Source organism: Canis aureus, chromosome 23 (assembly GCF_053574225.1).
Source record: "Canis aureus isolate CA01 chromosome 23, VMU_Caureus_v.1.0, whole genome shotgun sequence".
Lineage (NCBI taxonomy): Eukaryota > Metazoa > Chordata > Mammalia > Carnivora > Canidae > Canis > Canis aureus.
The window spans coordinates 41,678,138-41,702,532 of NC_135633.1; the positions used below are offsets into that span (position 1 = coordinate 41,678,138).

A 24,395-nucleotide genomic window follows, 5' to 3' on the forward strand; every position below is an offset into this window, starting at 1 on the left:
AATTTCTTCAGGCTTAAGTTTCTTTTCTTTTCATGAAAAACAAACAAAAAAATCACTCCCTATTTGTAAGGATTATTAGGAAGATTAAGTAAATACTTTATATATATTTAATCACAATGAATATAATATTTATATATTATTAATTATGTCTTATTTCTTATCAATTAAATAAGATCAAATAAACTAGATATTTACTGTGAGGTAGCATGGGATGGAGGAAAGAACATGACCAATTGGACTTCATCTACAATCCTGTCTTTATTTCCTACTTGCTGTGTGATTTTGGGCAAGTTACTTAACCTTTTAATTCATCTATAAAATGTAGGTATTGTAAGAATTTAATGAATCAGAAAATGTATATGCCTGGTACATAGCATATACTAAATGTATTTTATGGACATCTCTGCCAAGGATAGTATTCTATATTCTAAATAAAGATTTTAAAATTAAAAACTTATACATGACCTTATGAAGTTAAAAAAAAATAAATGCCCAAGCAAACAGATTATGTCAAATAGATATTTTCTACCTACATTTCTCACTTTAATATATCCTTAATGAGAATTCATGTAAATCTTCTGATTTAGAAAATTTAAAGTACAACTTGGGTATAGCTTCAAAAAGGCAACCCGAGGTAAGAATCCTAAAGTAAGATTCAAATGTTGTTTAGGAATAAAGTTATTTCAATGGGCTAACATAAGTATTCCAGTTCCTATGGGACAGAAGCAGCAAGGCATCATGGAAAGAGTGGGATCTTTGGAAATAAGTAGCTTTGATATTGAATCCACATCTCAGTATCCTTAAAAAAGTGGAGATAATAATTCCTATTTGAGGGTTATTATAAGCATTAAAAGATATAAGATATGGCACATAAGAATATTTAAATTCTAGTGGTGCCTAGATGGCTCAGTTGATTAAGTGTCCAACTCTTGATTTTGGTGCAGGTCATGATCTCAGTGTTGTGAGATCAAGCCCTGAGTCAGGCCTTGCACTTATAGAGCTTGCTTAAGATTCTCCCTCACTCTCTTCCTCTGAGAGTGAGAGGCCCTCACTCTCTCTCTCTCTCTCTCTCTCCCTAAACCCACCTAAATTCTAACTCATTTCTCCTGTTTCTTTCCCTTTATAGAAGACATAGGTACATCCATCTATCATAGTTTGATTATAGCAAACAAGATCACTCTGATTCTATTGACTTGAAAATAATCTTCTTATGGTAATGAGTTCAAGTTGGAAAATTTTCTAGGGATAATATCTTCTGGGAAGTTGGTATGAATCTTTAATTGCTCGGTAACATTTATATCATTATAAATTAAGATTGACTCTGTTGTAACTATCAGTCTCCTCTCTTGAATTGTGTCTATAACTGAACTTGGCCAACTCTAATAATACAACTGACTTGATCCTAAAAAATAGAAATGAAATTTTGGATGTAAAAATGTACTTCCATGATTTAGTGAAGTACTTGGCATGTTCTTAATATATATGGATATTGGCATGCATGGGTGGCTCAGTGGTTGAGCATCTGCCTTCAGCTCAGGTCATGATCCTCGGGTCCTGAGATTAAGTCCCACATCAGGCTCCCCATGGGGAGCCTGCTTCTCCCTCTTGCTAAGTCTCTGCCTCTCTGTGTCTCTCATGAATAAAGAAATAAAGTTTAAAAAAAATTAAAAATAAAAGAAAAATGCAAAATAAATAAATACATAAATATGGACATAATAAATTTTATAGGTAATACCTGCTTATGATGCCATGCCTAAGGGAGCCAGATAATAATCTTCTTGATATTTACCCATTAATAAATTCAACAAATATTTATTAAGCTTCTACTATGTGCTAAGCATGCCTAGGTACTGAGGATAAAGCATTAGATAAAAGACAAAAGTACATGCTCCCATGCATTCTAAATTCTAGTGGGTGGGGGAAAGATGTCTTATTAACTGAAGTTTAACTACATAATAGAAGCTTTTTTTTTAAAGCAAATTTTCTTTATGTAAAATTATGACTTTATAGAGATATCTAACTATAGACACAGCTGACATTTTTCTAGAGATTTTTTTAAATTTTTAATTTATTTATGATAGTCACTCAGAGGGAGAGAGAGAGAGAGAGAGGCAGAGACATAGGCAGAGGGAGAAGCAGGCTCCATGCACCGGGAGCCTGACGTGGGATTCGATTCTGGGTCTCCAGGATCGCGTCCTGGGCCAAAGGCAGACGCTAAACCGCTGTGCCACCTAGGGATCCCTTTTCTAGAGATTTTAAAGGCATATTTAATCATAGAACTATCTACAGAACAAAGACACTGAAGCACTAACTTATTCAATAGATGTTTTAGGGGTACCAAATATATAATAGACAATGAACTAGGATGGTGAAAATGTGAGAACTAATAACATATATATTATCCTCAAGTAGTGTGCACAGTGTGCAGCCTGGTAGGCAAAACAAACAATTAGCCAAACATTTATAAAAGTGAGTGGAACTAGTCCTAGTATTGGCTAACCACACTGGATGAAACATGGTAAGATGGGAAATTTGAGTCTTTTAGGTTACTATTTTGCTATGCTCATTAAAATAGCCTCTGACAGTAATAAAATAAAAGTAACAGCATTAACATAAGAATTAATATCTAATTTATTCTCAGTATATTGAGAACTTCATGAAATATGATAAAATTGTTTCCTTGAATACATAAAAATACTGGTATTATGTGCTTTGAAAATCTTTTTTGGCTGTGGTCCAATCTAAACTTGTCAAAAGTCAAAAGTAAGCTTTCCATCATCACCATCATCAATTTTCCAAAGTTCTAGAAACAAAATTATACACATGTGTAATTTTAAACTTTTTTGACTATGGTAAATTTGAGAACAATTTAACTGTCACAGCAGGAATCATGGATAATATAGAATTAAAGAAATGAGAACAATGAGATACCATCATTACTGATAAGTACAGTCTAAAATTAGCTGCTGTAGTGATTTTAGGCATGAATGCACAGCTGCACCTTATACCTCTGAGAATTGTTTGCCAGAATCCAGTTTCTAGGAGCTCATTTTTAACTATCAACTTTTGCAAACTTAAGTCATTGTTTGTTAAAATTTATTTTTTTCCCTATATCAATTTTAAACTAATCAAAGTCACATTAAAAGATTATATTCATTAATAAATATTCAATCTAAAAATATTAATTACTTTTGAATTAGATACATTTTTGAAAATAGTTTGAATGCTTTTACGTGTTCTGTAAGGTAACGCTTGGTATCTCACACAATGGGTGATCAAGAAATATTTTTGGAAAAGTGGAAAATTAGTCCTCTCTCCTTCCTTATTCTACTTCTTATATTTGTTCTCCATTTCTCTTTCATATATTTGTTGAATAGCCCTTTCTTTCCTTCACATATTGAGTAACACTTTCTCTCAAGCTCCCCAATATTCCTACTATGGGGAACACAGACTTGAAATTTAGTTGGAATTGTATGTTTCGTGGAATAATATAAAGGTCAATTTTCCTTCAGGAAATTTTAAAAATCTAAATCTATTTTTAAATCTACACACACACACACACACACAATAAATAAAAAAAATAAATCTACACACACAAACACAATATTTGTATATATTTTTCAAAAGAAAGTACCATCTCTCCTCCTGCTCAAAATCACTGCCAGGTTTAAAACACATGGGAAACTAGTGTTCTTCGGAAGGGATCTGTGTGGAAAGAAATAACTGAATGGAGATAAAAGTTAACTAAAAAGAGATATGGCATTTGAAGTTTCATCCTACAAAGGAGTTAGGAAGCTGGTTATATTGAGAGACATAATTCTGACAATATTTGAACACTTAGAGACTCAATAGATGGAAAATGGGGGGGGGGGGGAATCAAGAAATCAAATGAACAAGTATTTCAAGGTAGTTAAGTTGTGTTGGGCACAGACCAAGGGATCCTATGATTGAATCTGTAACTCTAAACACAGTGACAATGAATCACAATCTATATATTATTGCTTGGATCATATATTGTGGAGTCCTGTCCACACTAATTTCTCATCCTGTGACTCTCTGGGGTAGACTTTCATCAGTCATATTTATATAATAGGAAGACCATTCATTTCATACTAGAGACTCTAGCTCTGTCACTTGTACTGGCTGATGTTGGGTAACTTCTTGATCTCATTTGATCTTAATTTCTTTATCTCTAAATAACAACAATAATACCCAACAATAATACTTTGCAGTATTGTAATAACGTAAAATTGACACATGTAACATAAATATAAAACATATATATAATATAATATAATATAATATAATATAATATAATATAATACTGAAGCATTAATGCCCTACACAGTGTTATTTTGATAATTTATACAGAAAGAGATTTAAAAATGTAGTTTTCTGGTGATTATAAGGCAACAACTTTTACAATAACTTTTTAAGATAAGTGTTTTTAAATGTTTTTGACTCAATCCTTTTGAGCCCAAAATAGGGATTGATTCTCTAATGATATAAGATATATAGGAAATAAGTTGTCTTTAATCAAGTTCCTCTGGTGATATTCCTTCAGAGACTAGGTCAAAACTTAAAATTAATTTTAATCAAAATATTGTTTAATTATTAAAAGGTAAATTACTTTGAATCAATTTAAAATTGCCCAGAAGATTTGTGTCCTCTTAAAAATAACATGTTTCTTGAGGGGGTGGTTCTAAATATGTTTACTTGTATAAAATCTTCTACAAAAATAGATGAAGTTAATAAATAACATTGCTACATTTTAAGTCAATATATGCCTCAGAGTTGAAATGAATTATGCCCAAAAGAAGTTCAAGACACAGGTATAGGAGAATAGATTTTTAAACCCCAAGACAATTCATTTTTGTCTCTTTGGAATATTTATTATTTTAAGCTGGCTATTTTTAAGAAACTGCAGACACAAGAGAAGCTTCAAAAAATGAGTAGAAGTTACTCTTTTATAAGAGACATTTACATGTATGAGGATTATCTCCATTTTAAGGATACCTTCCTATACCAGAAAGAGCTAAACTGCGGACCCACCCGGGATGCCCTAAAATAAAGTTTATTGTGGTGCCTGGGTGGCTCAGTTAGTGAAGCATCTGCCTTGATGATTCTCAGGTCATGATCCCAGGGTCCTGGGATTGAGCCCCACATCGGGCTCCCTGCTCAGTAGGGAATCTACTTCTCCCTCTTCTTCTGTACCTCCCCCTGCTTGTGCTCATGCTCTCTCTCTCAAATAAATAAAACCTTTGAAAAAAAATTATTTTCACAATATCTTATTTACTGTAGAAAATGGCTATCTATAAATATACCTCAGATAGCTCTTATTCCAGCCTGTTGAACCAAGATCTAAAGTTCAGAATGGGTAAGACATAAAATGTTTCCTTTATCTTCCTTCTTTTCTCCCTCTCTTCCTCTTCCTTTTTCTGTCTTCCGTTCTTTGCAAACTCTTATTGAAAACATACTTGCTTGCTTAATTTTCTTAGGTGCTAGAACTTAAAAAAATAAAGTAAATTATGCATACCTTTCTCTCTAGGAGCTTACAAGTGTTGCTATAAAGATAACCACAATAAAACAACCTAAATAACAGTGGCCTCTTTTATGGTATAGTTTCATGGGTGGCAAAAATGGTCTTCCTGTTGCAAAAAAAAAAAAAAAAAAAAAAAAAGGCCTTCCTGGTGAAAAAACAAATGCTTTTGATTGAGGAACAGCAGCACATTGACGAGTCCTTGAAATAGGCAAAGGGACATTCCTCTATTGACTCAACTGCCTCAATGTTAATATTTTGCTAAAGGCAAATGGCAATCTTAGCCCAACCCTCAGGATCCTATAAGTCTACTTTAACATATAAAAATTCCTTTAGAAGTTTCCTTTATCTCTACCGCCCAAGATACATGTTGGCAACATCCTCCAAGCACATGACCCACCGATATACATCTGAAGGGTCTCATGACTCAGGTTTTATTAGATGGTACTAAGTGACCTTTTCTCAACAATAGCTAGCCTCCTCAAGGTCCTGGAAACCTTGCTTCCAAAATTCCTTGGAGAATACGTTATCCTCACACCCCTCCCAACTCCCGGTATATAGTCAGCCACCTCTCACAGGACCCAGGCAGCTGCTCTTGCTGCCCATGGGTCCTGTCCCTGTGCTTTAACAAAACCACCATTTTGCACTAAAGAAGTCTCAAGAATTCTTTCTTGGTCATTGGCTCCAGACCTCACCTATAATTCCAAAATTTCATTACTTTGGAGTCAGGCAAGCTTGAATTTGAAGTTTGGCTCATTCATTTGTCAGCCAACCAGTTTGATGCAAGCCTCCTAAGTCTCACTGAGCTTCGATGTCCTCATTTTTAAAGCAGGGAGAATAATGACCCTTAGAAATTCTTTGAGAATTAAAGACTGTTTAGAGCACACAGCCCAACTATTTTGCATCTAGTAAATACTATTTTTATTTTTTATTTTATTAATACTTGAGAATTCAACAATAAAAACTACAGAATGTTAAGGGCTGGTATGAGCATATCTTTAAAGATAACCGAGGTTTAGTTCATTGTGTTAAAGTTAAAAGCAACAAAAACCAAACCAGATAAAACAAAAACTTGAGGCTTAGCATGGGGGGTAATTCCATAGTGATTAGTTTAGGGTCATACAAATTGAAAGTCAAAAGACTAAGAGTACAGTGCTTATATAAGATTAAGATTCTTTTCCTTAAGATTTTATCCCCTTTCAAAATTCAAATTACCTTAGAGAGTTATAACATCTTATTCTACTTAGTTATAATTTAGTATTACTGTTTATAGACTCACTAAAACATTTCCTGAGATAGTCATAACTTTCACATTTCAGATAAAGTTAGAAACTGTAGATAAAGATGGAATATACCACATATCCTAAGGAAGAAAACCTTGCAGAAAGAAGGCTACATACGGAACACCAAAGGACAGAGGAAGAAGCTCTGTGTTTGGCACTTTCCCATGGTATTGCATTATCTTTTTTGTTTTTCTTTAAGCCTATGACAATGTTATGAGGTAAGTGACATTATATCCATTTTGAAAAAAGATCTGAGGCTCAATGAGAAATCTGGAAATGAGTAATCAAGTCTGTACTTAAAATTATGTTAGTTTGACTTCCCATGGTGATCCATCCCATTATATCATCAGGTCTTCAGCCAAGATTAGGTTCCTAATGAGCAGTTCTGGCTAAGCCCCACCTTGCTGCTCCACCCAAGTTCTAGTCCCAACATAAATTTATAGACCATTTGTTAGTCTAAAACAAACCAGCAACTCTTATTAAAAGACCATTACTAAAAGGAAATGGGAACTCAAACTTTGAAAAAATGAGTAAAAATTTAAAATTAGACCTAAAGATTAAGAAAAAAACAGACTAGATATTTCCTTTTACAACTATCAGACCAGGGCTTCCCTAAGTTTTGTTTCCCTTTTCTTTTCTTCTATCCCCACAGACCTCACTAAGGTCATTGGGTTTATAATAGCAGTCATTCTTAAATTAATGTAGCACTTTATACTTTATGAGACATATTTATATCTATTAGTTCTTTTGACTCCAGTAGCAATCCTCAGAGGCAAGATTGGCAGGTAACTGAGACTTTTTTCTTGTAGGCATCCGGACATATTAAGAGTATTAGCAAGAATGGCAGAAAGGATGAAGACAACAGGCGGGGTTAGGGGCATGGCATGGGCAATTGAAAGGGCAATTTGTCTCCTGCATAATTGTTCACAGTGGGCCTTGGTGGGATAAAGTGAACAGGAGGAAATCGTCATAGGCTCAACATTCATGCCTTAGTCATCCAAAGTGTTTATTCAATTCATTGTAAAAGGCTATCATTCATTTTGTTTTTACTTCTAAGGAGTAAAGACAATCATAATCATCATCCACAGTCATAGATTGAACACGTATTTTTTTTCATGTAGGGAGGACACAAAAAATAAAGTAATAGTTGCCAACCTTTAGGAGGTTAATAGATAATAGAATCAACCCTGGGCTCAAGCTCATCTTTCTCACTTTGTATCTTAATGCATCAAATGTTACATTTACTCAATGCTTATGAAATATGGTATTCCTATTCACTATATATCCTGATTTATCTCATGTATGCCTCAAAACATGAGAGGATTATATATATTTGCCCATTTAAACCAAGAGTAGACATGTGACTCTCTTTGGTCAATAACATTTTGGCAGATATGATATGTGTTATTCCATGAAAAAGCTTTTAGAACCAGTATTCAGCTCAAAATACTCTATGATTGTGGAAGAACAAAGTGAAATGAAATTTCTGTCATACTGGATCAGTGAGTGACCACAGTGAGCAGAGTCCTCTTATGAACCTGTGATAGACATATAGTATGAATAAAAGACGTACTTTATTGTTTTATACCATTAAATCTTCAGGCTGTTTATTACTACAACATAACCTCACCAATCCTGACTGATGGAGTATCTAGTATTTGTTGAATAAATGAATAAAGGGTGAACCTGTATTTAGTGTCTAATATTTGCACATGACTTATTATTTTCTATAGAAGGCTAAAAGTCGAATACTACATTTTGCAAATAATCTATTAATACTATATTTATAAAATAGAATTTATAAGTTATAAACATAATTATTTAATAATAATTTTATTTTAGGATTAGCGACAGTTTAATTGAGTGGTTACTATGCAACAGGGTTCATAGAGGGCTATAATAAGAATGCGAAAAGAGAGGATTTCATTTAATAATTTTAGTCTTTAGTCTATTTAATATTTCTCTTCCCCTCTCTCTCTCCACACACACAGACACTCACGCACACACACACACACACACACACACACTTTCTGTACTTGTTAGCAGAGCAATACAACTTTATACCTTTCCATTCACTGACCAAAAGTCAGAATAAGAACCCAAGAGATATGTTGAAATAGGAACTCCATTTTGTTTGATCTTGGACAGTTGCTGTGATTGTAATTGCTGTTATTTGCTCTTCTTGACTATAACCACAGCATTACAGGACAACAATCATTTAAATACCATAAGCTGAAAATAACATGGTTAGGAGCCATGTCTGATGTTCATATGTGGTTTCTTGGCGTCGCATGTGCAGATCCATCTGTTAGATGGAAGCATGCCTACTTATAAGGTAGTGTGCCATTTTCTTTGGGGGTAATAATGCTAATTAAGAATGCTTTTCAGTGGGCAAGTTGCCTAGTGTTACAAGTACCATTTCCCTGTTGAGTCTTCTCTTTTGTTTCTATATTGACACTTTGTATAAGCCTCTTTAAATCAACCTACTTCTTGGATTTTTCTTTTTCTTTTTCTTTCTTCTTCTTTTTCCTTTGATTGGGAAAGACTACTTGGACATAGGCTATAAGCATAAAATCGAGGGGCATACTAAGAGCAATGCACATTGATCAGACTCATTTTGAAAGTCAATTACCAATGAAATCAAACACGGTTTGAGAAGACAATAAAGTCATTTCACTTCAGATTACATTTTTCTTCTTTCTCTTCCTTTCTTTTCCTTGGGATGTTTGCTGTAGAAGCAGGGCTCAAGCACATATACAGAACAAGAATGCTATTTATGCTATTAAATGCATAAAGACATAAAAGACCAGTGAATAATCAATAATTTAATTAAATTATTATAGGCACAAAATTGATCAGGTGAAAGTGTAACACACTGGAGACCAGATTCCTAGGCTGTAGGTCAAAAGGTCAGGGAAAAATTAAATGAGGTGTCATTGAACTAAAGAAAGATAATCATAAAAGCTGCTATGGAGAGTGAAAGCTAAATAGTACTGGAATTACTTGTTTATGTTAATGAGTTTTAGAAATTAAATTCAAGTCAATGCAGATTTATAAAGCGTTTATTTATGCAGCATGTTGGTGATGGGGGATTGTGGGGAGGAGAGCAGGATAAACCTTAATGCTGTCTCTGAAGGAACATATAATTTAATGAGGTGAGTTAAGAAAGAGGCAATTACTTTTGATACAAGGTGGAAGGATATACACACTAAATAAATGGAAAAAATAACATGTTATAGAAACATAAAGGAAGAAATATTTGTGATTATTTCATTGTAGAAGGCTTCTAAAGAAGAGGCCATATAGGATTTGGAACATTAAGGTAACAGTGTGTTCCAATAAGCAAAGAATATAAATGGTGGAGGGGACTATGTTATGTTATGTACTAACATAAGGACCACCACGAGTTAAGGCAAGGAAGTTGAAGGTGGCTTTGCAATATTGGTAATAATGAGTCCATTGTTAAATCTTGGAGAGTTCTCACCATACAAAATCTTGAAAGCTGTGGTAATACATTGTAGGCTTGATGCGAGGACTGGGGAACCAGAATAGCTATTTTAGAAAGTTGAGTTTGGCAGCCCCTTGAAAACTGTTTCCGAGAGGTGAGAAACCCAAGTTAGAGCATCAAGTTAGAAGACTATTTTAGAAAAAAAAATTATTGTGACAGAGTCTCTTTTTTGTACTAGCTGCCACTTTGAAGGTGCAAGTCTCTTTAAAACCACCCATTTAAATTTATGTAGGCTGAATATCTGGAAACAGAAAAGAAATATGAACTAAAGGTGAAGATTGATTAGCTAAATATATCTTAATAGAAGACTAAGAATTTTAAATGATACACACTTAACATACCCACAGAATGAAAAAAAAGAGAAGCTTTATATCAAATATAAAGAGTGATGATATAAAAGTCAGTGTATGAAGTGTCATTCCTTGATATGATAACAGCCACTATATGTGATTATATTTCTTAAATTTTTTTTCTTTGCAGTAAATAGGAAGTGAACATTGTTGAGCATGCTAGCATCTCTTCTGCTTTACTTCTGAGAATAATTTACAGAAAGGATTTATGAGAGAGAGGAGATATTTTTAAAATATAGGCAAAATAAGTTTTAGAAAAAAAAATACAGCCACTCAACCATTAGAAATGAGAAAATAAGGAGACTTAAGAATAGGTAGGGGCAGTTGTAGGCCTCTGCTAGCTGAGACTGAGAGAAGCTCTTTTAACTTCAGTTTTGCTTTTACCACAAATCAAGAAATTTGTCGATGACATCTACCCCTTCAAATGCAGATATATTGCCTGAGGCAGTTGTGTGAGTCTGATGTTGCCCAATGGAGACTAGAAGGGAAGGATTAGATAACAGGTGTGCTTGTTTAGCAATGTGTGATTCTGTGAAAATTCAAGGTCTCTAGTATTATTAATTAATAGCTTCATGAAATCCCACCTCAACCTTCTTCCCATAGGCTTTGCTCCTTTTTGCTTCCTTACCCTCATCTGAGGGAAGCCAAATATATTAGCATTTAGAGCACGGTCGAAGTGTGCCCAAGGAGAAGCCTATTTGGAGTAAGCAGACTTGAATTATGAGAAGCAAGAATTGTATTATGCAAATGTTCTATTAAAATTACCCTAAAATTAAATTTAAATTACACCTTTTCACACAGAATCAGGCATTGAAAATGAGAATAGATTTGAAATGCACTGGGCACTGAGGAAGGCTCTCTGTACTTCTGCCTTTTCAGCCAGAAGAAAGGTAATGGGCAGCAAGATCATTCAGGGACAAAAAGACTGAAGAGCATGCAAAAGTCTAATATGGAACAAGTGGCCCAAAGACCATTAACAGTTGATGCAGCATCTTAAAGCATAAATCTTTTCCTACATATTTAGATAACAATTACCTCATTTTACTACAATGCCTTCTTTATATATAGTTTTTTTTTTACCTTAGAGAATATGTCAGTAAGTACATTAAGTATAGTAATATAAAAAGTACAGTCTTCTCACTCTTGATCGAGCCCACTTAACTGGTCTCCTAAAAAAGACAAATATCTTATTTACCTGAGGAAAATTACTTGTCTTATGTTTGGGAAGAATACTCATTATTCAAATGGCAAATCTTCCTGTTATTATGAAAGGCAAAGATAAAGGTACTTTATTTAGGTGGAAGTGATGTATATAAAAGGCTATGATAATATTCCTTAAATTTCACTCTTCTTAAAATTACTGGACTTAGGCAAATATTTTATTTATTTATTTATTCATTCATTCATTCATGAGAGACACAGAGAGAGGGAGAGAGAGGCAGAGACACAGGCAGAGGCAGAAGCAGGCTCCATGCAGGGATCCCAAAGTGGGACTCGAACCCAGGTCTCCAGGATCACACCCCGGGTTGAAGGCAGGCGCCAAACCGCTGAGCCACCCAGGGATCCCAGGCAAATATTTTAAACTCTGTAAATTGGATGCAAGATTTCTCTTCACTTCAGTTACATACAGATAGCATGCTTTGTCTAATGAAGACACAACACAGTCTTCCAAGGCACAATTCACTTCCTGGGCATAACTACCTTCCTACTCTTTCTCTGGTCATCTCTGAATATGCCTTTGAGTAAAATCTAGTCAATGAAGTCCTAGCTGGCCTCTTGGGTTAGGAGGGGGCACCTGCAATTTGCTCTAATTCCTTGCAGCTGGAAGCAATTCTTACCTTCCATTGATCAATGATCCTATAATCAGTGTCACTGTCATGGTAGACATACTTATTTGGGACCTCAGCATGGGTGAAAAGTGCAGGAATGGTTGACATTCTGCTCTTTATTTTTTGTCCAGGGCACACATTAATAATCAACCACAGTGGTCTTTTCCAATGAGTCAGGGCTTGGCTTCAAATCCTTTCTAAAACAGAACTCTAGATAGACTCCACTAGTCAATAAAATTTTTCATGAAAGATAAAGGGTATTTTGTTTTTGGTTTTGTTTGTGTGTTTTTAATATATATATTGACTTTAGGATAAAAAAGCTGGGTTGTAGTCCCAGTTTGCTACTTAGACAATCACTTAGCTTTATTTACTTAGCTTCTTTAAAATTGGTTTCTCATCTACCAATTGGGGTTTATAATGACTTTTCTGATTATACATGTGGTTAAATGTGATAAAACTTATCTGTTTCTTTTTTTTTCTTTTTTTTTTTAGAGAGAGAGAGAGAGTGTGTGTGCGTGAGCGAAGACGGGGGACAATATAGGGAGAGGAGCAGAGAGAGAACTTTAAGCAGGCTCCATAACTCCAGGGAACCCAACTTGGGACTTGATTTCATGACCCTGAGATCACGACATGAACTAAAATCAAGAGTCAAATGCTTAACTGACTGAACCATTTATAGCACTTTTTAAGCTGTAATGTGCTATTCAGATATAAACTATCTATTCATTTTCTGCTAGTGTGGGAGTGCCTAACATAACATTTGCCTTGCAGGAATATCTTTCGCCTTCTCCTCAGCCTTAACTAAGAATGACTAGAAGCTCTCTGCTAACTTCTGGTCTCTTTCTTCCTTCCTACAAAGAGAGACTTGGAGAATTTTTCCCAAAAGTTTTATGAGTTTCAAAAATTAATAACATTCCAAGTCTCCTGTCAATTGCTCTTGTTGCCAGTACTCCTACATAATTACTTATCCACGTGAAAATAAGGATTCCAACATCTCTTGACATTTCAGCCCTTTCTGTCTACAATAGATCAGCATCTTGTTTTAGGTGTTTGGTATCTTGTGTGTTTGGGGAGTACTGACTAGAAGTACATATGTGATTCCAAAAAGGCCCATAACAGTGAAAAGTAAGATACATAGTGGCATTTGAAGGAATAGTTTAAGGCCTAAATGAGATCTTAAACTATTCAAGTTCTTCTACCTTAAAGGAGTTTCAACAAACAGGTTAGTTAGGAACAGGAAGTTAGTTCTCTTTATAGTATCAGATCTCTAGTAATTATTAATCTTATACCCCAATAACATTTATTTTCTACCTTAACTCAATGGTAGTAATGCAAATAATCACTAGTTTGCCAATATATGATTTAATTTCATCCATCAATAGGAAGATGCTTTAGTTTCAGGTACTGTTTATTCATTCATTAACAGCTACTGAGAGTCTTCCAAGTATGAGGCCCTGTGCCAGGAACTCTGCATGGCTGTCTTCTAGAAACTTACATTCTGATGAGGAAAAGAGACATGCACACAAATTATGTATGAAATATTTTCTGTATGCAAACACTAAACATAGGTAAGTTTACTTCAGAGCATGGAAGAAAAGAGCAATGAGGTTTTGTCTTTTCCCTTCCACATGCATAATTTTTCATCATCCGTGTTCTCAAATTCTCTCATTATTGACAGCTGTGCTAATTCCTTTAGCAGATGCTCTAAAAATATGCAGTGACTAAGAAACATCTCTTTAGTCATGACCAGGGCACTCTATTTTGATCAAAAAAAGTTTGCATTTATTAATTCCAACTTTTGGAGGACAACATTATATATATTGCTCAGGAACTTTTTCAAAATATCTTGACAGCTTCCTGGTCAATACAAGAGAAGACAAAGCTATTCTTTGTTACTTGGGCCTTCTCTTTCAGGTTTGGGTTCTTGCCTGGGAGAACTGCTTCATTTTCAGGATGCTGGTATAGGGTATGACCTCACTATTCAGGTGTGCTCCTGTTTTCTTGCACAGTATAGACAGTTTATACTTAAATTTCCATGAGTATTACTGTATAACACAATACTATACCACAATTATCATGTAATAATAACTCCATAATCTAGTTATCATATTAGTATTCTCTCCATTTATAAACATGATACAATTTCCTGATTACCTGTGTCTCCATGGAAATTTACTCAATGTCTGATTTCCTGACAATAGCTGTATTTTCTAGTCTGGAAGTAAAGGTTCCAAGATTTTTCACCATACAAATGAGTACATCTGTTCACACAGCAGAGACAAAGTAAACATATTTTTAATCTTCTTAGAATAGTAGGGAAGAAAAAGAAGCAACTTTAACTGAAGAGGGGAATTCATAGTTGAAATAGATAGGATTTGGTGTATACCAATGTCAAAGAGGAGTGAGTTGAGTTGTTCCAAAGACCTGAAACCTCCAGGTCTCAAAGACTGGTCCTCAAGAAGGATGACAACTTCTGTCATCTTGTTTCAGAGTTTCCAACAACAGTGACATTGCATAGTATCCCATTGTCTGATGCTTTCCTGTTTCAACAGTTATCAAATCTTATGCACCCTGTTGATTGTAGAGATGACCATTTGCAAAAGCAAAAGTAACCTGGTACAGCTTTTTAAAAATTACATTAAAAAGCTCCTCAGAACACGGTATTGATCTCTGATTCAAAACAACTGTCATTTTCTAATTTAAACAGCTAAATTTCTACCCATAGCCTGTGATATTTTTAAGGCCAGAAAGTTATAGCTCAGTGTTTTACAAAGTAATGTTTTCTTGATGGGTTATTAAGTGAGGAGATTGACCTGGACACCTTAACAAGACACGAATATATATACATTTCCAGTATGTCTTTTCCAACTTGATGAGAGAAATCCAATAATAACATTGAGCCTGATGTCCTTAGCCTTTTAAAGCATTGAACGTGGAATAACTGTTTTGTAGAACTTAGTTTATTGGTTCACTCATTGAATGTCATGCATTATCATCATTTATGAACATGGTAGCCTGGTAGGGTATGAACCATATCTCATTTCTTTATTCCCTAGCACTTTGCACAGGATTAGGTACATAATGTTATGGTCTATTTGGTCTCTTGACTGTTAAGGTCTACAGAATAAATTTAAATAGTCAATTTATACCAGAACCTTCATAGTCCTTATGAAAACCTCAGGGTCTCAACACTTCTTTCTTTATACTTTCTTCTGCTTCTTTGTTCAGTGACTTTTTTTTTTTTTTTGATCTCTTCTCACCTCTTATCAAGCCATAAATTATTAAACACAACTGTTCAACTTCTCTTTACTGAAATTACATTTATTCATTGGAATCTAAAAATAAAAAAGAATGAATTAATTTTCCTTTGGCTCGAGTGCATATTATTTTTCTCACCATAAGTCACTTAACACAAAAGCTTACATTTTTTGGTGAGTCAAATCACAATAATGTTCCTTTTTTCTCTTCTATTGATCCCACCCACTTGAAAAAATACCACCAAACATAAAATTAAAATAGAATTGGTAGTAGGAGGATTAAGTTTATTAAAAATAAACTTGGATGCTGTGCAGATGCTTGTAGTCAGTGTCTAAGAGTGTAGGTCTATGAGCCGGCTCCAGGATGAGTACCACCCTTACACAGTGGAAGAGCCTGGTGACAAGGAACCTGCTTTGAAGCAGTTCTGAAGATGAAGTGGATGTGCTTTTACATGGAACTCCTGACCAAAACGGAAAACTCATCAGAGAATGTCTTACTGGAGAAAGTGAATCATCTAGTGAAGACGAATTTGAAAAAGAAATGGAAGCTGAATTAAATTCTACCATAAAAACAATGGAGGACAAGTTATCCTTTCTGGAAACAGAGTCTTCCTCAGGAACTAGAAATGTCGGAACATCTCTGACAAAGTACTATGATGATATATATTTTGATTCTGATTCTGAAGATGAAGACAAAACAGCACAGGTAATGAAGAAGAAAAAGAAAAAAATGACACAGGATTTCAACAAATGATGAGTTATTATGTGATCCTGAAAAAGATAACAGAGATCAGGCCTCGGTTGATGCACAAAGAAGAGGCTACCATGGTTTTGGAACACAGAGACCACATCCACCACAATAGCCTGTTCCGAATAGTGATGCTGTCTTGAATTGCCTTGCCTGCATGACCACCCTATGTCTTGATTGCCAAAGGCATGAATCATACAAGACAGTATAGAGCAGTGTTTGTGATGAATTGTTCTGTCAACAAAAAGGAGGTTCTAGGATACAAAATCCCAGAAAACAGGAAGAAAAGGTGAGGTCATAAGATGATGAGGTCTAACTATGAAGATGCTGCAGAGCTAACAGAGGCACAAGTGGAAATAAACTATCACCTGGGCATGTGCATGAATGTTCTCCTGAAGTGGCTACCTATGACAAGGATGAAGTCTTTCATTTTTTCAGAGTTTTAGCAAGTCATTCTTTTTTTTTTTTTTTAAGATTTTATTTATTCATGAAAGACACAGAGAAAGAGAGAGAGATACAGAGACAGAGACAGAGGCAGAGAAACAGAGGCAGAGGGAGAAGCAGGCTCCAGGCAGGGAGCCCAACATGGGACTCGATCCCGGGTCTCTGGGATCACGCTCTGGACTGAAGTCGGCGCTAAACCGCTGAGCCACCCGGGCTGCCCAATGTTTATCTTTTTGGAAGAGAATGGTTGTCAACCTCCATCCCTCCACCTCATTTAGAAAGAATTTTCCCAGCTCTGATGGGACTGATTATTCATTCCCTTTTTGATGGGCATTTGGAAACTATGGGGCTTTTCATGTACTAAGCTCTTTAGAATTAAAATGTTCGGGAGTATACGTCAAAAAAAAAAAAAAGAATAAACTTAATGAGTTGAATTAATGAGTTAAACTTAGTAGAGGCTATTACTGTATTTATGAACTGAAGGAATATTTCCATTTCTTGGAAGATATGCTTATACAATTAACATGTAGCCATAGAAGAAAAAAAATTTGGTATTCTCTTCACGTTATCACTTTCCAAAATATGCCTTTAGATTAATCTTACCTGGATCTACATCTCCACCCCTGCATCTTTATCTCTCTGTCTCTTTCTCTAGCTCATCCCCTTAAACTCTATCATCCACTTTCTTCATCTCCAAAGTAGGAACACCGTGTAATAATAAAGTAATAATAAAGTAATAAAGGACAATGTGAAGATTAAATTAAGTGAAGCAAAAGAAAGGTATTCTGTTTAATCTACATTAGTAGATAAATATATTTCCGTTACTTCCATTGTAGGAGTGTTTAGATTATAAGATACACAAAGGACAAATCTTACTTGGCAGCTGTCTTATAAATCCAGATAAGTTGTTATGTATTTATTGAGGGATTTATAGTCTCTAGAGAATTTTCATGGTGAGTGTACTTCTTTTGAATTATTTTGCTCTTCCCCACCCCCTTCTCTGGTTAGTTGAATTCTCCATAGACAAATAATGTAGTTAGCTGGGTAGGTAAGATACAATTGAGTTCTCCTGGGATTTCTATAGTATGGATTCAACATTTACAGAAATTCAACTTAAAAATGAGAAATATTCATTAAGAAGAGAGTTATCTCCTCAAGTTTCCTCTTTAGAAATGATGGCTGTCTTAAGGTTTACCATGAATTATTACCTTTTCTTGCTGTATGTTTTAGGTCCATTTTCTCAGCCCAATGAGATTGCAATCACCCCAATGTCATTGTTGTGTCTGGTACATTGGTCTCTACAATGTTCTGATTTTGTGTGATGACAATGAAATGAGAGCAATAAAAATGAGTGTTTTAGTTTAAATGTCATTAAATGATACAGTTGGGAGCTTAATTCATGGAAATTATGTTTGTGTCATTGTGAGATAAATTACATATATGGAGATCTATTTTAGAAACAAACGAAAAGCATTTTGGGGCAGTACTCTCTAAATTTTGATTGAAAAATCCTCAGACACTAAAATAAATACTTAGAATAAAATTTTCTTTCTTTTTTTGTTTTATTTCATATGGTTTATTAGATACCCTTTATCACATTTAAGTGATACACTGCCACAAAACTGTTAACAATATATCTAAAGACCTATGAGATGAGGATATATGATATTTGAATAGGGAAATGCAATGGTTTTTTAATTTAAATAAATGTCAGAGAATTTTATAGTACTTACTGTAGAGTAACAAATCATATTAAGTCATACTAAGAGACCATTATTTAAAAGTTATCATACCATAAGGATCCCTTCTGGTCTTGTAGTTTTGCCAGAAAACCACAATTAAAACATTCCAAGTTTCATGGAATATTGTAGTTGCTAATTATATGGAAGAGTAAGAAGTCTTTGAAATTGATAATAATATACATACAAATTTGTTTAAAATAAGTAAAAATGAGTATAAAATATCCAATTTTACCTTGTTACATTGGAGGTTTTCAGAAGAGCTGCTTTCACATGTACACATTTAATCTGAAAAATAACAAGGATTGATTAGTCGTTGAGTTTATGCTGTGCTAGAGAATTTATTGTAGGAACTTAGTTTTGAAATAAAACTGGGCAAGAAATATTTTTGAGAAATTGATAAAAAATATTTTGATAGCTTTTCTTTGAGAAATGAGAATATCTATTATCAAGAAGTGACAGACATGAAATACTATACCTAACCAGATCATTATTTATAAGTGCTCATAGTACTTTTACTTCATGTATACTCACACAGGAAGTTATTTTTCTCCTAGTAAAGTACTGATTTAAAAGGAAATTTTCAACTCAAATATGAAAAAATGTGTACATACTTCTGGACTCCATCAACTGACATCTCAACATTTATATTTTACTATATTTTCATGATAATAACTATGTTAAGCTGTAATTTTTTATGTATTCTTTCACAATTTTTTATGTACCACATTTTTCTGAATATTGTGTAAAATATTGCATAGGGTTCCCAGATTGGGATGTACACTATATATGATATACCTTTAAGGAACTTAGTACTATCAGAGAGGTGACTGTTTTCAAAAATCATCTATGGTAGTTGACTATTCTATATTTAGGAAACAATAGTAAAAGAGGAAATGGTGACAGGGAATATATATAAAATTTTTGAAGAGTTTTGTTGTAACTCATAAGCAATTGAATAATAATAAAAAAGTAAATGTAAAATAATTATAAGTTAATATGTGGAATAAGGTCATGGTGGTGATGGAATAGAATAAAATCAAGTGTATCATTAAACTTTCAACAAATGGTGCTGGAAAAATTGGACAACCATATGCAAAAAATGAACCTTGACCTTTATCACATACCATATATATATATTTTTTGGACCAGCTGGATTTTTATTTTTTATTTTTTATTTTTTATTTTTTAAATAAATTTATTTTTTATTGGTGTTCAATTTACCAACACACAGAATAACACCCAGTGCTCATCCCGTCAAGTGCCCCCCTCAGTGCCCGTCACCCATTCACCCCCACCCCCTGCCCTCCTTCCCTTCCACCACCCCTAGTTCGTTTCTCAGAGTTAGGAGTCTTTATGTTCTGTCTCTCTTTCTGATATTTCCCACACATTTCTTCTCCCTTCCCTTATATTCCCTTTCACTATTATTTATATTCCCCAAATGAATGAGAACATACACTGTCCTTCTCCGATTGACTTACTTCACTCAGCATAATACCCTCCAGTTCCATCCACATTGAAGCAAATGGTGGGTATTTGTCATTTCTAATGGCTGAGTAATATTCCATTGTATACATAGACCACATCTTCTTTATCCATTCATCTTTCGATGAACACCGAGGCTCCTTCCACAGTTTGGCTATTGTGGACATTGCTGCTAGAAACATCAGGGTGCAGGTGTCCTGGCGTTTTATTGCATCTGAATCTTTGGGGTAAATCCCCAGCAGTGCAATTGCTGGGTCGTAGGGCAGGTCTATTTTTAACTCTTTGAGGAACCTCCACACAGTTTTCCAGAGTGACTGCACCAGTTCACATTTCCACCAACAGTGCAAGAGAGTTCTCCTTTCTCCACATCCTCTCCAACATTTGTGGTTTCCTGCCTTGTTAATTTTCCCCATTCTCACTGGTGTGATGTGGTATCTCATTGTGGTTTTGATTTCTATTTCCCTGATGGCCAGTGATGCGGAGCATTTTCTCATGTGCTTGTTGTCCGTGTCTATGTCTTTGTGAAATTTCTGTTCATGTCTTTTGCCCATTTCATGATTGGATTGTTTGTTTCTTTGGTGTTGAGTTTAATAAGTTCTTTATAGATCTTGGATACTAGTCCTTTATCTGATACGTCATTTGTAAATATCTTCTCCCATTCTGTAGGTTGTCTTTTAGTTTTGTTGACTGTTTCTTTTGCTGTGCAAAAGCTTCTTATCTTGATGAAGTCCCAATAGTTCATTTTTGCTTTTGTTTCTTTTGCCTTCGTGGATGTATCTTGCAAGAAGTTACTGTGGCTGAGTTCAAAAAGGGTGTTGCCTGTGTTCTCCTCTAGGATTTTGATGGAATCTTGTCTCACATTTAGATCTTTCATCCATTTTGAGTTTATCTTTGTGTATGGTGAAAGAGAGTGGTCTAGTTTCATTCTTCTGCATGTATCACATACCATATTAAAAGTTACCATAAAATATGAAGTATCATAAACCTAGGTTTAAAACTTTAAAATTATAAATATCGTAGAAGAAAAGGAGAAAAATCTCTGTGTATCTAACTAAGATAAAGATTTATTAGATACAACAGCAAAAGCATTATCCATGAAAGAAAAAAAAAATTAGCCTTCATCAAAGGGGAAAAATCTACTCATCAAAAGATACTGCCAAGAAAGTAAAAAAGGCAAGCCCCAGATAAAGAGAAAATATTTGTACAACTCAAATTGATAAGGCTGCAGAATATATAGGTAACTCTGAAACTCAATAAGAAAATGAACAACAGGACAGCCCGCGGGGCTCAGCAGTTTAGCACCACCTTCAGCCCGGGGTGTGATACTGGAGACCCAGGATCGAGTCCCATGTCAGGCTCCTTGCATGGAGCCTGCTTCTCCTTCTGCCTGTGTCTCTGCCTCTCTCTCTCTCTCTCTGTGTCTCTCATGAATAAATAATTAAAATCTTATTTTAAAAAAGAAAATGAACAACAAGACACAATAAAGAATGGCCAAGTCTATAAACAGGCATTTTACAAAAAACAATACACATATGGTTAATAAGCACATTAAAAATAATACTCAATACACTCAGTCATTAGAGAAATGCAAATTAAAACCCTAATGAGATATCCTTACATACCAATTGGAAAAAAATAGAAACATCTAACATTACATAGTGATGATGAAGATGCAGAACAGATAGGAGTCTCACACACTATTGGTGTGAATATAAAATGTTACAGCTACTTGGTCCTCGGGCGCAGTCTGTGGAGCTTAGCGGACATGGCCAGCCACCTCGTGCTCTGTAACGGAGCCAAGATGCCCATCTTGGGGCTGGGCACCTGGAAGTCCCCTTCCCGGCAAAGTGACCAATGCTGTGAAACTCGCGATCGACCTTGGGAACCGCCACATCGACTGGGCTCACGTGTACCAGAATGAGAATGAAGTGAGCTTGGCCATCCAGAAGAAGCTCAAGGGGCAGGTGGTGAGCGAGAGGACCTCTTCATCGTCAGCAAGCTGTGGTGCACACACCACAAGAAGAGCATGGTGAAGGGGGCCTGCTAGAAGACACTCAGAGACCTGAAGCTCCACTACCTGGACCTCTACCTTATTCACTGGCCCACAGGCTTCAAGGCCGGGAAGGAGTATTTCCAACTGGATGGGGAAGGCAATGTGATTCCCAGTGACACCAGTTTTGTGGACACGTGAGAGGCCATGGAACAGCTGGTGGATGAAGGGCTGGTGAAAGCCTTCGGAGTCTCCAACTTCAACCATCTCCAAATTGAGATCTTAAACAAACCTGGCTTACAATATAAGCCTGCTGTTAACCAGATCGAGTGCCACACATACCTCACTCAGGAGAAGTTAATCCAGTACTGCCAAGCCAAAGGCATCGTGGTGACTGCCTATAGTCCCCTTGGCTCCCCCGACAGGCCTGGGGCAAGCCTGAGGACCCTTCCCTGTTGGAGCATCCCCGGATCAAAGCGATCGCAGCCAAGCACAATAAAACTACAGCCCGGGTTCTGATCCGGTTCCCCATGCAGAGGAATTTGGTCATGATTCCCAAGTCCATAATACCCGAACGCATTGCTAAGAACCTTCAGGTCTTTGACTTTGAGCTGAGCACCGTGGACATGACCACCTTACTCAGCTACAACCAGAACTGGAGGGTCTGTGCCTTGGTGAGCTGTGCCTCCCACAAGGACTATCCATTAACTGAGGAGTTCTGAAGCTGTTGGTGCCTGTCCGCCCAGGTGCCCCACGTCCCTCCTCCCGTAAGTAGTGTAGTGTGGCCTCTGCCCCTCGGTGGTGGGTCTGTGACCTGCTGATGGGCCCGTGAGGTGTTGGGTCTCAACAGCAGTATCAGTAGGTTAGAGTCTCTTCCAGTTTTGCCCTTCTTCTTGTCCAGCTCGGGAACGTAGGACCCTGGCACCCTTTTCTGACTAAGTTGAATCCACAAAGTTGAAATAGTGCCACTAACACCTGGATTTTGGCTACCAGGAATGGTAACCCTTTCATCCAGACCTCTTGCCTGAAATAATAAAGAGTTCTTTTGTGAACTTGAAAAAAAAAATGTTACAGCTACTTTAGAAAATAGGTTGGCAGTTTCTTCTAAAGTTATGCATGTATTCACCATAATTCCCAGCAACCTCACTCCTAGGTATTTATCCAAAAGAAATGAAAAACTGTGATCATCCAAAAACTTGCACATGAATGTTTATGGAAAATTGGAAATAATTCAAGTTCCTTCCCTGGTGAATGAATAAACTCAGATACATCATAGAATGGAATACTATTCAGGAATAAACAGAACAGACTGATATATACAACATGGATGAATTTCAAATGAATTGCATTAAATAAAAGAAAATAGACACATAAGGCTGCATAGGATATGATTCCATTTATATGACATTCTGGAAAAGGCAAAATATGTAAATGGAAAACAAATTAGTAGTTGCCAAAGGCTGAGGATGGAAAGGTATTGACTATAACAGGTATGCCCTACAACAGGGAATTTTTTGGATGATGGAAATGTTTCATATTTTCATTGCAGAGGTGATTGCATAACTATATGCATTTGTCAAAATTCATGGAACTGTATGATTAAAGGTGTGAACTTTACTGTATGTAAATTTTACCTCAATAAGCCTGACTCCCTGTCCTTCAAAAACAACGCTACTTGGTTGTCATCGGTGTATCCAGGGATATGACTAATTATTTTGATAACTGGTGAAGCATATCACTTGGAAACCAAATAAATAGTTGTTGATAGGAAAATTTCTCTTCATGAACCTATTCCAGCTAATAAATATACAAAATAAGATAGAATAATACTATTTTGCCATTTTTAGAGATCTAGTCATTGGTCATCAATGGCCTCTGACATCACATAAGGAGAGACACAAAATATAGCCTCTTCCTGAGGAATACACATCCTCTATGCAGTAATTTTGCCAGAAAAAAAGAAAAAGTGAAATCAAATCAAGACTTTATATGCAACTAACCCAATTTTTGGGAAAATGTGGCAGATAGAAGAACATATTATAAAATACACTTTGTAGATAAAATCAGCAAAATCCAGACTGTGGAAACTCTATAGTTTTTCAAAAGTAAACTATAAGGGGAGGGAGGAACAAAAAAAAGATGGAAGGAAACTATAAGTAAAAAGAGATACATAAAGGATACATTTCAATGTGCAAACCTTGTTTGGATCCTGATTCAAGCATA

The 24,395-nt window shown here is 35.5% G+C and overlaps 1 long non-coding RNA gene and 2 pseudogenes across 5 annotated transcripts in view; 2 read left to right on the plus strand and 1 right to left on the minus strand.

The window, feature by feature from the left end:
* Positions 1 to 13,866: 13,866 nt before the first annotated feature.
* Positions 13,867 to 24,395, minus strand: part of LOC144295049 (uncharacterized) — an 80,134-nt gene continuing 69,605 nt past the window's right edge. For 4 of the 5 annotated variants that reach the window (XR_013362405.1, XR_013362407.1, XR_013362404.1 and 1 more), the window contains 4 exons: positions 18,933 to 18,985; positions 14,896 to 15,844; positions 14,664 to 14,770; positions 13,867 to 14,007 (listed from right to left, as the gene is read on the minus strand). This is a non-coding gene — a long non-coding RNA (uncharacterized LOC144295049). Of the gene's footprint in view, positions 14,008 to 14,663; positions 14,771 to 14,895; positions 15,845 to 18,166; positions 18,267 to 18,932; positions 18,986 to 24,395 lie in introns of all 5 variants that reach the window. The other variant, XR_013362406.1, reaches the window with a different exon arrangement.
* Positions 16,115 to 16,712, plus strand: LOC144295498 (E2F-associated phosphoprotein-like; annotated as a pseudogene).
* LOC144295499 (aldo-keto reductase family 1 member B1 pseudogene) lies at positions 21,948 to 23,238 on the plus strand (annotated as a pseudogene).